This window comes from Triturus cristatus, chromosome 12 (assembly GCF_964204655.1).
Source record: "Triturus cristatus chromosome 12, aTriCri1.1, whole genome shotgun sequence".
NCBI lineage: Eukaryota > Metazoa > Chordata > Amphibia > Caudata > Salamandridae > Triturus > Triturus cristatus.
In genome coordinates, this window is record NC_140595.1 from 687,255,689 (window position 1) to 687,271,714 (window position 16,026).

Here is a 16,026-nt window from a genome sequence, read left to right on the forward strand (position 1 = left end):
GGGCTTTAATTGGGATGAAAAAACTGGGGGGAGGGGGGGGGGCTTATGGTGTCGTGGCCGATGTAATAAAGGGCGGGGCCTAAAACTCTTAAGCTAACAAGCATTTGCAATGCATTAGGTCTCGCATTTACGCGAGTTTGAGCTATTGACATTGCAAATAACAATGCCTATTGGCATTGTCATTTACAATGCCAATAGCTTTTAACTCGTGTAACTGCGAGACCTATTGCATTGCAAATGCTTGTTTATCCTCTTTCCCTTGCTTCTCCACGCTGTACCTCCCCCTCCACTTTCTTTCTCTTGACTGTCCTCTCCTCCACGCAGTTCCTATTTCCTTTTCCTCAATCGTTCTCTCCTACAATGTTTTTTTATGTTGTAGATTTATATAGCGCTTTACCCGAGCACCAGTTACGGTACACAAGGACACATTCATCTTTTTGGTAGGCACGGGGAGATTAAGCGATTTGCCCAGAATAACAGGATGTTCAGCGTCATTGCTGAGGCTCGAACCTGGTTCCCCAGCTCCGAAGTCGGCAGCTCTGGCAGTGAGGCCACATCCTCTCCACTGTGTCCCTCTCTCCTTCACTCGTCTCTCCCTCATTCCCTCTGTCCTTCTCTCGCCTCCATTCTGCCTCTTTCCTCCCGTTTTCCGTATTCCTATCCCCTTCCACGCCTATTGCGTCATTGGGCCGCGGCCTTCCAGCTTGAATTAGATGCTCTATTTGGGGGGCCAGAAGGAGTGGGCCTCGGACCGGGGGAGATGGAAGGCCCCTCCACATACACACAGCTGTTTACTCTGTTACCCCCACCCTCCTCCCCTTGTCCTACATCAAAGAGATTCCAGGACAGACAGCAGCCTAGAGGGAGCCGGCAGGAGGTAAATGAGATGGAGCCGAGGAAGGCGGAGGTGAGGGGGGGTTCACTTCCTCCATTCCAAGGTCTCACCACCTTCCGAGCAGCAGGGACTCTCCGACTCCTCCCGGCGTTGAATATCTGCCCACTCTGCAGACTGCCCTTCATACTCCGGGTGACCCCACCCGCCTTCAAGGAAGCCCCTCCTTTTTGCAAGTAGGTGTCCCCTGTCATTTCATCATGGTATCTGCCTAACGAAACCATCCCCAAATAAAGCAATGCGCCCTTGTGAAAGGGAATATACCTCACTAAATACGGGGCTACAGAGCTTTGCAGATCCTTCTCCGTAGGAAACACTCACAGACAGACAGACAGCCAGACACAGGGACAGGCACAGAGAAACATTGTGCAGTCAGGGGCCCACTTCCAAAAAGGACAGATCAGAGACAAGGGGCTCTTCAAATTCCTACCTACTGTCCTTCCTCCCTTTCACCCCCACTACCTTCTCCCTGCACCTTTTATCTCCCACCAACCTCCTTCAACCTCCCCACCCTCCATTCCTTCTATCGGATATCTGCACCCTCCCACATCCCCCACCCTCTTACTTCTCAACTTCCCACCTTACCCTCACTTGTACCATTTCTCTCTAGCACCCTTCCCACCATCAGCTACACCCTTCCTCACGTTAACCCCACTTCCAGCATCTTTCTCCTCAAACCCCAATCATAGGGTGACCAGATCTTGTGACCCAAACAAACGGAACATTCCGCAAGAACAGAGGAAGGACTACCATTTTGAATTAACGAAGTGGCAAAGAAGAACAGCATAAAAACACAGAAGAAGCACTAAGCACATAAATAAAATGTAATTTTTAAAACCTGATCTTACCTGTTAATAAACGTGCCTACTTATCACAGCTGCTAACTGGCCCTGCCTTGGAAAACCTAAAAAAGTGCCTCTCACTGTATTCACTTGACAGCTCTAAAAACCGCGGCATGAACCAAAATGCTGAAATCTGCCGGGACAGCTGTTCCTACCATTTCTCCTTTCCCCACTTCCATCCTTTACTCCTGCCACACATCCACCCACCAGCTTTAGCCTCTACTCCTTCCTTTCCTAATTTGCATACAATATCTATTATTTGACAATCTTCAACTTCCCTACTCACCCCCTTCTATCTGCCTCTGCCCCTACTCCCTCTCTCGCCACACCCTCCCAAACCACCTCCTCTTCCTGCATCCCCCCCTTCCGTCAACCCCCAACCAGCAGAAACACATCTGTAAAGCCCCTAAGATGGAGACACGTGTTAGGCCTGACTCACACCATCAAGGAAACCTAACCCGGCCGACAACCTTCAACAAACCTCGGGCTGCAGACACAGAAGCAAATGTCCTCACCTGAATAACAACAGAAGATGCACCCACAGAAAGGAAGCGGAAGATCACAAAACCTGCTGCGATGCCAAACCCTTGTTTTAGGGAAACACACACACACAGCAGTCAGCACACCAAGGACTGAAGGTACCACCCATGGTTAGTAGATGGTCACAAGACTTGATCTTTCTTCAGAAACTCACATTTTCAACTGAAAGCAGACTGTAGAGCGAGACACCCAAGACCATCAAGAGGCAAAGGAACTGACAACCATGCCCCATACAAAAACATTGTACCATAGCATATCATAGCATTACATACATGATATAGCATAACATAACATAGTGTAGCATAGCATGAAATAAAATAACATAGCATAGCATAATATAAAGAAATGTAATGTACCATAAAATATGCCAAGAGTTAAAAGTAAGAGACGATTTATTAGAGAATGAGGCTAATCAACCACGCACGACCACCAGCCTTACCCTTGCATCCTAATACTGGGGCTTCTTTGGGCCTTCTGCCAGGACTAGTCTGTCACATCCACTACCCTTTCTATGAACAACAGGTGCTCTAATGTTACTTCTCCCTTGAGTACCAACACGGGCCTCTGTTCTGGGCACAGTTATCTTTTGTTGGAAGATTCTGCCTTTAGTACGACATTTGTTCAATTTGGAATTGTTAAAGCCTCCACCATTGGACACACATTCATGCCTTGATGCAAGATCCCTGTTATATGAGGCGATAATACCGCACCTGGGACCTAGCATGACCACACATTGTGGTATTTACCCACTGCCGTATTATCACATCTTTCCAAGTTCACATCTCCGAATGAGGGATAACACAGTAAAACCATGTATTACCCCACTGCCAAGTGCAAATCTTAGACTGTTAACTATTTTTCCTGCACAAATTCCATCGGAATTTCCCTGGTGAAAATGGAATAGGGAAAAGATTGCTGGGCCGGTACTCTTTCAGGTAGGGCCCTTCCAAGACACCCCACACACACCTTTTGAGGTGTCTGGGTTCTGCTGTAGCTACCAGCCTATAGGGTAAGAGTAATGTGCTGGAAGGAAAGCCTCCCCTGCTTTGACCAGCCTGCCCACTTCCGCCCCCTCCTCCAGCCAATGCATCGCCCCTATCCAATTTTACATAAAAAATACCTTCTGAGTGGTTCACCTACATTCGTGACAATGCCTTTTTTAATGTGCTGGCTTGTTGCCAGTATTTTGGCCACTGCCTTGACTAACAGTCTAAACATGTACAGTCATGATGGCTCCTGTGCTGGGTCATGTCACTGCCAGCACCCTGGCTGGGCAGCAGGAATCACCCGAGTTGAAAACTCTGACGTCAGTCAGTGGCATAGCAAGGGCGCCAAGGGCCAAAATGCAAGTAAAGAAAACACCCCCATAATTTTGCTGCGTGGTCCCTCAGACCTCGGGCCCTGGTGCCACTGCACCTCCTGCCCTAATAATAGGCAAGTTCTTGTCTACGGTGCAGGGTCAGACAGCCTTGACTTGACCTTGATGTAAGATTCTTGTGAACTTTACTGTCTGCCCTGCCCAAGGTGCAGACCAATCATTCTTGAACAACACCCTCCACCTGCGAGAGGCATCTGCAAACCTGCCCTGCTGAGAAGCTGCCTTGCTTGTTTGTGTCCTGATTCTTGAAGGTCAGCCACAATGTTGTCCATGTCCTTTAAGGACACCGGGCATCACTGTCATCTGAAGGCAGAGCAACCTTTGAATGGTATTGCAATGGTGTTCATATGGCGTTTTCTAGGGCATTGTGAGACCTAAAGTTTTACAATAAAACAACACACTGGTAAAGCCATCGGGTATGGTGTTGGCTCCCAGTCTTTTGGCTTTGTCAAAGCTTGTTTTCTCAAGGTTTTCGAAAAACTTTATTGTGGGGTAAGCTTCTGTCTTAAAAAACACATTTTCTAAAAGCAAAATGATGCATTTGGCCCCAAAAAACACATATTGACAATGTACTCCCTGGAGCTTAAAGGAAATGCTTTGAGTATCCAGGTGCTCTGGTGAAAGGGAAGAACGCTGTCACTCACTGCGAAGTTAGCCAATAGCTGAACTAGGCTAACATATTGCCCCATGGTGTATGTAGTAGTGGGCGGAAGAAATATGTGAATGAGTCTATTTCCTCAGCCGGTAACCCAAGCCCGTAATTTAGGTTTCATTATTGACAGCCAACTTTCCATGCGGCAACAAGCAGTGAGCACTGTGGGTACCTGCTTTTCCATACTAAAATGGCTGCGCAAAATAATTTGGATGCTTCCTTTTTCCTCACAAAGAAACGAAGTCCAATCCCTTATCATGTCTCGATTGGACTACGGAAACATACTCTACTTAGGCTGCAATAAGGAACCTTTGAGGAGACTGCAAATGGTCCAAAATTCTGCAGCACGCCTTCTCTGCCACATTGCAAGGAGAGCCTCGGTTACTCCTTTTTTGCAGGATCTCCATTGGCTCTGCATTGGCAATCGCATTAAATTCAAAGCTCTTTGTCATATTTTCAAAATAAAGCAAGGTGCAGCTCCAGTGTATTTACGGGAACTCATCTGCCCTTACACACCGTAACGCGCTCTGCGCTCCTCCGCCCAGAGTAATCTGACGCTTCCCAGGTTCAAATTGACAAGAATGGGCGGACGCTCCTTCTCATACCTTGGACCAAAACTTTGGAATTCCCGTCCTAATCATGTGAAGCAGGAACCTTCTTATTTAAAATTTCGCCGAGACATTAAGACCTGGCTCTTCACTCAGCAATTGGCCTAGTTACTTAGTCTGATTCAGACATACCTGCGCCGGGAAACCCTAATAGAGAAGCTGTGCGCCTAACAAATTCAATAATAATAATAATAATAATAATAATGACTCAACAGACCAGAGGGTGAAGAGGGCTGACTTAAAGCCCTTATTGTATTGTATTGTAATTGCATTTATATAGTGCTTACTACCCCTGGCGAGGCGTCAAAGCGCTTTTTCGGCAAGTAGCACGCTACTCCGGGACCCATAGAGGGTTAGTGTTGAATTAGGATAGTGAAACATGCAAGTAATTTTAAGTGGCGGATAGGTTAGTCAGTTATTTGGATTCGGAATGATAGCAGAAGGATAGAAGAGGAAAAAAGGTATGTATAGCGCTTGTTACCCCCTGATGGGGTGTTGAAGTGCTTTTTTTCCGTTTGGGGTGAGTAGCACGCTACTCCGGAAAACCATAAAGGATTAGTGGTGAATTAGTATGGTGAAATATGAAAGTAATTTGAGTGGTGGATATTAGTCAGTCATAAGTAATTACATAATATGTATCATTTTAGTAAATTCAAAAATTCTTGCCTACTGCCAGACTAAGAAAAGTGATGGGTGGAATGCTTTCAAAAGTTTCAGCCAATGGAAATTGCTCAAGTCACGACCCAGTTCGTTGCTTTTTGCACCGTTCCAGGTGAGGTTTACCATATTCAAAACAATCTTGGTCCTGATCCAATAGAAACGGTCGAGCTAACCTGCAAGCAATGTTCCCTCTGAGCAAAATGACAAGCAATCGTCGATTGGATGCATGCTTGTTTGTCCTCAACAGTTCGAAGGATCTTAGATCCTTTAGTAGAGCGGGCCTAGGACTCACGTCTGGGCATTGCCGCCCCATTTCGAGAGTTACAGTAAAACAATATGGGGTGAAAGGTTTGCAAAGTCTCAACCCTTGGCAATCGCAGGGATCACGGTCGAGTCCACCTACTGCACCACTTTAAACAGGGGACAATCATTTTCAAATTAGTTTTGGTCGAGCAATTGGTTGAATGATTACCATTGGCTGAGACATTTGCAAACCTATAACTCGTCACCTTTTGTTGCATTTTCATTTTGGCGAGACAACCCCGGGGGCCCTTGACAGATCCAAGCACCACTGAGGGAATGCAGTGAAACACGCTAAGTAGTGGTAAAGCATGGTGTGCATGTATGTTCTTGTATGTTTAAAATACAGACAAAGCTGTAGAGCAGGAGCCTCTTTTAGAGGGGTCGCGGCCCTGAGATTATGACTCATGTCGTGTACAATAGAGGATGCTGCGAGTGGAAGGGTCCTTCTCTTCTCTGTCCACTGAGGTCTCAATGGCTGAAGATAGACAAGTGACACTCTGAGGAAGTGCCTGGAGGTCTATAGCGGCACTCCAATGTGCAGTTTTACACCCACGACCCACTCTGTGTTCCTTCACGAGTGAAAGGCGTGAGGCTGTACAGAGGGAAGCAGCTGCTGATACCCGTTCCAAGCCGTGGTGCTCAGGACACCTGCAATATTGCACATCAGCACCTTGGACAGGACTGCCGGGCTCTGACTCCAAGACTACTTGTGTAGGCTACCTTTACCTCCCAGGGTGGGGCCCCATTTTTATGTCTATTAAATTTGGTACCTTATACCCTTGATGCATCTTTATTCCTGTTCAAGACCAATAAAAGCCCCGCAGAAAGCCCCACCATGGGGTGAATGTTTCTGACCGGTATAAGGGGCCACTGCATAAAAGTACAGCTATTTGGATGACCAGATCGGGAGATGGGGGCCCCGTTTCTTCCCCCTCGCCCGCAGGAGTGCAAAGGCAGCTTTGCTTTCTCGCTAAGAAATTGTGCCTGATGTTCGTGAATGTTTAATAGTCTGTGCTTATTCGAGTGCAGTTTTGGCGCTCAGTTCAGAAGTGCTTTGTGGGCACGTTGCTTCGATGTCGGGCCTCTTTGTAAAACAAACAGGCATTTCAACATTGGGCCGTCTCGTTCCGATGGTTCAAACATGAAACCTCCCAGATCCCGGTCCCATTGTGTTCCTTACCTCCTTTCCTTGACGGTGTGGCAGGATCCGGCTCCCTCCGCACACAGCCTCACCCTCGCAGGACATTCTAAGGCCTGCCTCCTCCCAGACCGGTCTCGCAGCTTTACACAACCACGTCTCACCTTTGTCACTCCCTCTCGGTGTCAACCCCGTGACAGGTCTTTCAGTCACAAGCAGCGGCATAGCAACATCCCCAGCGGTGGCACGGGGGCGTAATCTAGGGCCCCCCTCCGGCACTGTGCCCGAGCGTGAGAGCACGGGACTGGGTCCGGAGGGCGCGCGCGTCCTTATGTGTGGTTAGGGGGAGCTCCGTGTACTTTTCAGAGGGGGGCTTCAAGTTTCGTTACGCCGCTGATCACAAGTAAACAGGGCTCCCTCGCATCCCATCTCCTCGGCAGTGTTGTTCATTTAGCGCTGAAGACAGTCCAATGGAGATCGGATGAAGGTGGTACCCAACTTGTCTTCCCAGACACCTTCCCTTCGCCTCTGAGTGACCCCGTTGAAGTGTACCATCTGCTGTCTATGCTCAGTCAGTTCCTAACCCAGAATGGAAGCCTGGCTCCCAGGTTAACATTGTGTACAAGGTGACGTTTTTTTTCCCGGGTCAAATACCTCAGGACAATAAATGTAGGGCAATTACATTGTTTATAAAAACACTGGTAAATGTAATAGGGGACAGATGTAAAATAGAGGTGTTATGGAGAACACCCCGTTTATTTAAAATAACAATTTAAAACAAAAAGTGAAGGGCACATTTAGTTAAAATAAATGGAAACAGACCCATCCATCTGTAACGAAACTGGTGCTCATGCAAAGCGCTCTGATACCCGATGTCTCGGGTCTAGTTCCCGCTATATAACACTCTAATAAAAATAAATAAATGGGGTTGGTGGTAAAGAAAACAGGGTCCTTTCCTAACAAAATAGGTACTTAATATAAAAATAAATAACAACAGGAATTAAAATATTAAACTTGTAATTCCATGAAATAAAGGCCCTGTTGTTAAACAAAACCCAATAAAATAACATTGAAATCCGACATCAATCCTTCTGAGATTAGTCACACGAGATTAATGAGCAAATGAATAAATAACACAGGTAGCTGTCTGCAGGACTTCTGTGCGTACACAAAATGCTTCACTCGCGTCCACGTCTATCACGGGGACGACGTGGGGTTGAGCTACATCTCTTGTCCTGCAACCATCGCAGTTCGCCTGCGATAATCTCCCGCTCGTGAAGCCCTGTGATCAAGGGTCCTGTAACCACCCCAGTGATGAAGATGGAATATTCTGTCCTATTTAAGGTTTCCACAAGTGTCCCCAACATGAATGTCCAGCACACATTCCCGTTCACAATTCCAATATTTCCCCTCTGCCTCACTAAAGCGTCTCTGGAATTTTTTGAAAATACTTCTCTACTTGCTTCATGGATTTTACACATTTCTCTTTTGTTTAATAAGGAATTTGTAGAGCCCACACTACCAATCTAATGTCTTCTAGACACATAATCACTATCCACATGTCTTATATTGCACTTGTGAAGCAGTACTGTAGAGGTACGTGCTTCACATTTCCCTTAAACACAGTAAGCTGTTGCAGTATTTAATTCAGATGGGAGCAAGTTCCGCAATTGTGGGAAGGCGAGAGACAGAGATCTGTGCATCAATCAGAGAGCAAGGGGGTTATTGGGGTTTCCAGAATATACAGGAGGCAGAGCACATGTGAGTTGTCAGGCTAACTTGAATTCCGTCTTCTAGGATGACTGCAGCTTGGCCATCAGTTCATTTGTTTGTGATCCCAGTGTAACTGAAGGTTTTAAGAGCTACTATTGGTAGCCAAGGCACTTGTCTAAAGGTGAGCCAATTGATCTAGAGCAGGGGTCTCCAACCTTTTGTGTAGTGAGAGCTACTTCTGGTCAGTGAAAATCGTCGTGAGCTACTAAACCCCAAGCAACTCACACATTTTTCCGAGAGACCCCCCACGTCCAATTTCATTGATTTTAAGCCTAATTTCTTCAGAGCCCATACTGTGGTTTGAAAAAAATACTAAAGAGTTCCCGTCTAGATTGGTCTAGTGGGGCCTTCTAAGGTCTAGCATGGGAATGTGCTCCCTCAGTACAGTGGTCTGGTGGACTGGTCATGAAGGCTGAACCCGGTTCCCCAGTTCCAAATTTGACAGCTCTGGCCATAGTGCCACATCCTCTCCCCCACTGAACACCATATTTCCCCATTGAGAGAAACTCGCACTGCCTTCAGCTATAACTTAATTGTGCCAGCTATAAACACTTGGATGTGGCTCAATTCAAATTATGCACTTGATAAGAGTAATATGCTGCCTAAAAAAAAAAAGTTAAAGCAACCCCTCATATGGAATGCAAGATTAAGTAAACAAATCATGTGAAATGCGAGCAGAAACAACATGGTTACCTTAAGGATCTCTCACTCACTATTCAGAAATCAGCGAGTGGTTTTACCTGAAAAGTTAAGGACATGACAAGAGGGCCCTGAAGGGAACCGTTTCAATGTCCATTGCTTATATCCTTACAAATTTAAGCAGTATGGTTTAAAGACCCCATTCATAAACACAGAGCCATGGTACACATTGTGTTTTCCAATCCACCCATCAACCAGGTATTGCAGTACCTCCAGGAATGGTACACGTTCCCACCTGGGAACAACAATGCTGTTCAAAGAAAGACGAGAAAACAAAAGTAGCGCTTCGCTGGCAAACTCTGTAAAGTGATGCTGATGTATTTGGATGTAAATAAAACCAATCTGGCCACTTTGCAACCCCTCTGTCTTACTTTATTTAGTTATGTATTTATTTTTCATATTTAAAACCTTCTATTTCTCTCCATCCCGCTGCACTTTGAAATAGAAAAATGGCAGAAAAAGGGCATTTCCCGCAAGAGTGTTTTTCTTTTTTGGATCCATTTCACAGGGGAGCAACTAAATGAAAGAAGGAAAGAGAGGTTGTGAACCGTTTCTTCAAGTCACGGTTTTCAGTAAGTGAGGAGCAAGACAGAAAGAGAGGGAATAATCGGAAGAGAGGGCGGGACAGCTGCCAGCACAAAAAAGAAGAGGACATTGCCCGAGTCCTATTCCTTCTCTGCCCGTCCCCGAACGTCCACGAAAGCAAGCCGAGCCTTATCTGAATGCCTTTGTCCGTCCCCAATATAGTGCCGCCTGGGATGGACCGCTCCCACCGTTCCACCCTAGCTACGCCACTGAATATTGGCCCAGCACCAGTCAGTGCCTGAAAGGACTTTTTAATTTTAAACGTTGCCTGCCACTGCGCTTTTTTACTGAAGGCAGATCTAGAGTGCAGTGGCAGACAACACTAAAATCAAAAGGCCTTGCAAGCACTGAGTGCTTTTACCCAGCGACTCGGCTCATGCAGGGTCAGGGGCCCCTCTTACCTCAGAGCTGCTCCGGGAGGCCCAAGTGAAGTCAGTGGAGTGGAAGATGATGGAAAGCGCGGTGCCAGCCTGGAAAAGGCAGGTGGCGCGTTAGTAGGAGGAAAAACATCACCGTCTTCAGCCAGCCCCGCCCCAGCTAAGCTCACTACAGCCAATCAGAGAGCTGGTTTGTGTGAGGGCCGGCAAGGGCTATTTAGTTGTGGAAAAGGGCTGAAAGTTGTGAAAGAAAATGACGGGATACAAAATAAAATTGTAAATGACGTCTCAAAAAATTAAATAGCAGCGCAAGCTACTCTCAGAGGGTCGGCGAGCTACAGGTAGCTCGCGATCGACCTGTTGGAGACCCCTGATCTAGAGAGCCAGGGTCTGGATAGTTTACAGTTAATGTATCCACTTGTGAATAGTGATCGTATGGGGGTATTACAGTAGTTCATTGATTAATTCATTCATGACTGTTTTCTTAGGCCCTATCGCAATAATGTACAGAAAGTCTGGCAGAAAAAGTAGGATTTTATATAATACTCTGAGCCAGAAAGGCACAATATTTTCTATTTGTTACTAGAAAAAAGTAATTATTTGCAATGTGAATCCTATTTTGCCGTGGGTGCTGGCTGTACAATCGTGATGAAGATTGGGGGATTGATCTGGAGACCGATGATTTCAGAGAAGGTCTTTCGGGGCCACACATCCATTTGGGGCTAATTCATATTTTAAAACTTAGGTCTCTTGAGACATGTTGAGATGGTTGTGGCTGGCTGTCTGGGATGGGATTTGGAAATACATGTGTACATGAAGTGAGGTGCTGTGGAAGGACGGTTGGGAGACAAATGGCCTAGTATAAATGTTGAATAGAATTGGTGCTGCGGAGAGACTTGTTTGTTCCTATACGTGGACCCTATAAGCTCAGAGACTTGTTGGCCCAATTTCACTGTTGGTGACTCTTCAGGGCAGTGGAAACCCTCCGCGCTGTCCTCCACGGACACACTGACCACAGTTGAGGGCAGCTGCCTGCATGAGGCTGGGATGATCATCCATGTTAAAAGCTGCAGATTAAATTGTGAAAAATCAAGATGGTGGAGGAGCCCCACAGCTGTGCAAAGAGAATATTCCCAGACAACCCTTTGCTATTGCATCTCCTCGCTGCTCTGTTGTTAGTTGTGTTTGCTACTTGCATCACAGACATTAGTCATTGTGACGGCATTGGTTTTGGTGGTCCAGCCGTCACTTCACGAGGGGTTCTGAAGTTTCTACCTCAGATCAGAGCCTGACTCACTGTGTGAAGATGAGCAGTCGTTGGGGACAGGGAGTGCGCCTCTGCTAGGCGACTGCCTTGGAGAGCTGTGGGTTATAAAGGTGAAGCCTGAGGGCTGGTCCAAGGCATTTACACATCTTCTACTTTTCTCTGCCCGCTTATGGATTCACCTTGTGCGAGTGGACTTCAACCCTAGACTTTTCCTGTGACCATTCCTGTCTCCGCTCCACAGTAACATAAATAACCTTTTCCCCTTGTTTTATTTGTCCTGCTGAAGGCCCAACGTAAGGCGAACCCTATGCTGGAAGGGGTGAATCAAAATGATGTGAGGAGAGAGGTCCTTAAGATCCTAGCATCTCACAACTATAAATAGGATTTAGGATGAAAGAGGGGTCCCTGAAGGGTGACATCCACATGCATCATAGGGGCTGTAGGGGTCTGCCTTATGGCCCTCACTACTTGAGGAGCGATGATACATATCTGACAGCTCCTCAAATTCCTCTGCTTCACGGAGTTACAGATAGGTTTTGGTACTTATAGGGGAAATGTACACTACCCCCCACCCCCACTCCTGCCCCCATGCTGCGTCCCTCCTCCTCCACATAAGTAGCTAATTCGACTTGTTTTGCCCTAGAACAGCCCCAGGGCTTACGGTCAGCATAGAGGCTTCAAGCCGCTGCATTATTCTCTTTAGGTCAATAAACGTAAGGGATTGAGGACTGGGTAGCAGAGGAAATCCTGAGTCCATCATGGGCATTAGGAGCAATGAAGGCAGCACAAACAGTTTTCCACATCTGTAACATTATTTTTTTATTTTAGGGCGGCATTCCAGAAAGTGAGGCTGCCGCTAGAACGGCACATCGTTCCCCTTGCCCTGCAAGTCCTGCACTTAGATAACATAGAAGGTACCCGTGAGCCCTTCTGTGATGATGAACGCCATCTTGTGACAGTAGTGGGCGTTCACCTTATTTCCGGCGGTCATACCTTCCTGCAGATGAGGATATGTGCTTTGCCTGCGTGCATGCTTCCAGTGTGGAAGCATGCTTCCACCTTTTGGGGAGAGGAGTTGGCCTAACGGCTAGGGCGCTCGACCTCGGACCTGGGGAACTGGGTTCGAGTCTCGGCAATGACGCTAAACATCCTGTGATTCTGGGCAAATCACCCTTCAGGTCTCCACTCAAGGGTCAGAGAGGTCCCATGCACACACTCATGGAGTGTGTCATCAGCCTCAGTGTCATCGTCTGCTGCACAGACACCCTGTGCAGGCACTTAGAGTCACTGCACTTGAAGGTGGATGCTTTGTTACAGGGGCTCACTGTCCATGTGTGTATGCAGCACTACCATTATGCATGAGAGCGTGCACACACAAGGGATGTTGCAACCTTGAATAACACAGTCCCAGGTGACCTTCACATGTCGAAAAAAGGCTGTTGTGTCTGTGCCCAGACACAGAGTGTCACATTCCAGGAGAAACACCCAATGGTCTATTCCCCTTTGGGTAGAGTTTGGGGTTTACTCCTAGAAAAGACGGCGGGGTACCAAGGTCACGCAGAGAGTCATCTCACACTACCCTCCATGGGGACTGGATAAGTAGCAGGCAATCCCATGACTAATATCTGCAATTCTCATGAGGGCTACCAGTTTGAGTAAGTTACAAGTGAGTTACAAAAGAGATGTACACGAGGTGAGCCCTCAAAAGGCACGCGAGACACCACATCAAAGTAAAGCCCAAACAGTTTCCAAAGTCACGTGGTGCGCACGTGGCCCTGGCATCACCCACTTTCACACTTCGTGCAGGAAACGTATTTTCTTCGCAAACCAGGCCACGAACATTACCCAATCACGGCAAACGAATGGAAAACAGAAATGACGTGTTCCATGCACAGTCCAATAATCGGGGTGCACACGAGATCACACTCACCTAGGCACTCTGCCTGTTGCTCAGACTTCGAAGGCCTAGGGGATCCCCTGCGCAGTCTCTCGGGGGTTGGGGGGCCCCCCAGGCTGGTGAAAGCAGAGCCCGGCCTGGGATGGTGGAGCGAACTGAGCCGAAGCCCCTTAGATGTGCCCCGCCGCCTGCTATTCCCATCACTTGACAGGCGATCTCTCTCACCGGAAATGCTCGACGCCCTGAGAATAAACTCCCTGACACTCGAGCCGAGCCCGGCTTATTTATAAGCAGTGTTTGAAGTAAAGTTTCCTGGTAAATCACGTGACGAAACTTCCACCGAAGAATGAGGTAACCAGGGGTCACAAGTGTGCACGCGGCCTGCACTGCGGAGTCTGCCGACGCTATGCAGCGTGCACGACTGCTCTCAGACTGCGCTGTGCACACTGCATTGCTGTGGCTCATCCTGGCTGGATTGCTTTAACCATCTGTTGCCACTGTGTAACCTGCCAGCAATGCACAAACTACGTCACTCAAATTTGCACTCTGGCTGCTGCCACTGTGCACTCCCCTGTCCTTGCGGCCATCGTTCACCATTCCGCTTTCCAATGTTCTCACTGCGCGTGCTGTTCTACTGCACACCCTGCATTTGTTTACTGCACACCCTGCATTATTTCACTGCACACCCTTCATTCTTCCAGTGCACACCCTGCATTCTTTCAATGCACACCCTGCATTCTTTTACTGCACACCCTGCATTTTTACACTGCACACCCTGCATTTTTACACTGCACACCCTGCATTCTTTCACTGTGCACCCTTCATTCTTTCACTGCACAACTGCATTCTTTCATTGCACTCCCTGCGTTCTTTCACTACACACCCTGCATTCTTTCACTGCACTCCCGGCTCTCTTTCACTGCAAACCCTGCATTCTTTCATTGCACACCCTGCATTCTTTCACCGTACACCCTGCATTATTTTACTGCACACCCTGCATTCTTTCATTGTGCACCCTTCATTCTTTCACTGTGCACCTGCATTCTTTGATTGCACTACCTGCTTTCTTTCACTGCACACCCTGCATTCTTTCACTGCACACCCTGCATTCTTTCATTGCACACCCTGCATTCTTTCATTGCACACCCTGCATTCTTTCATTGCACACCCTGCATTCTTTCACTGCACACCCTGCATTCTTTCACTGCACTCCCTGCATTCTTTCACTGCACACCCTGCATTCTTTCACTGTACACCCTGCATTCTTTCACTGCACACCCGACAAATAGGCCTCTATGTATAGTTTTTTGTGCAAGAAGGCACATCTTCCTGCACAAAAACTACCCTGCCCACAACAAGGGTGCCACAAGTGTGACAGCGCAGGGTGTGAGCTAAACAGCACCCTATCTTTGGGTTCAGCTTTCTACCATTCATGCAACACAGTACAGCAACTTTCATTGTTGTGCTGCGTTTCCTGACCTTTTTGTGCATCTAGGTCACAATGTCACACAAATAAACCCCTCGCAGAAGAACCAAGGAAACGAGGAGAAAGATAGGCACATACAAAGGGGGCGTTTCTCATGTATGAAGGAAAAGTTACAGTGTTACATGAAAGCAATCACCTTACAGAAGGCCAAGAACAGAAGAAAAAAGGCTACAGTCTGACACACAGACAAACCAATCACAGAAGAAAGAAATGCATTCCCCATGGAAGGGTTCACATTATGTGGGGAAAGTTACAGTGTTACATTCAAGCAAGCAGCTCACTGAAGACACAGAAACACTAGGATAGTTATATGTACACCACATAATGAGAGAAAAGTTATTATGTTACATACTGGAAATCACTTCACCGAAGACACAAAACAAAGGAAGAAAAATACAATGTTGCACATACACCAAGAGAATGTCTCACAGCCTAAGAGAAAAGTTACAATGTTTCAGACGAGCACCTGCCTGAAGGCCCAATACATACATGATGATGTGAGTGTTGCACTCACACTCTAAAGTCTAAGGATGTTCCAACAGCATGAAGAGAAACATACAAAGATGCACACAGGCGAACGACTCAGAGAATACCCCAAAACATGAGGCGAAGACACACAGAGTGCTTAAAGGGGTCGCACAGCATGAGGGGGAAAAACATTACACACAGGCAAGCACTTGACAGAAGATCCAAAAAACATGAGGGGGGAGATGTAATGTTAATTTTACACCTACACAATGTGCCACAGCATGAGGGAATTGTTATAAAGATGAACAAGTCACAGAAGACCTCAAAATATGAGGGGAAACAGAAGTGTCATGCACACACCAGGCTCAGAGAATGTCCCACCGCATGATGACGGCAACTGCACACGATACAACACCGCCTATACTGCTCTGATGAGATGTGGAAATATCACCAAAGATAAG

At 47.1% G+C, this 16,026-nt stretch overlaps 1 protein-coding gene across 6 annotated transcripts in view; it reads right to left on the reverse strand.

Moving 5' to 3' along the window:
• ACHE (acetylcholinesterase (Yt blood group)) overlaps window positions 1–16,026 on the reverse strand; it is a 152,546-nt gene that overhangs the window by 108,885 nt on the left and 27,635 nt on the right. Inside the window, exon 1 of one of the 6 annotated variants that reach the window (XM_085638176.1) lies at window positions 13,645–13,800. The exons of 4 other annotated variants lie outside the window; for them this stretch is intronic. The gene's annotated coding sequence lies outside the window, so the exon portion shown is untranslated. Of the gene's footprint in view, window positions 1–7,055; window positions 7,078–13,644; window positions 13,801–16,026 lie in introns of those variants that run through there. One more of the 6 variants, XM_085638174.1, reaches the window with a different exon arrangement.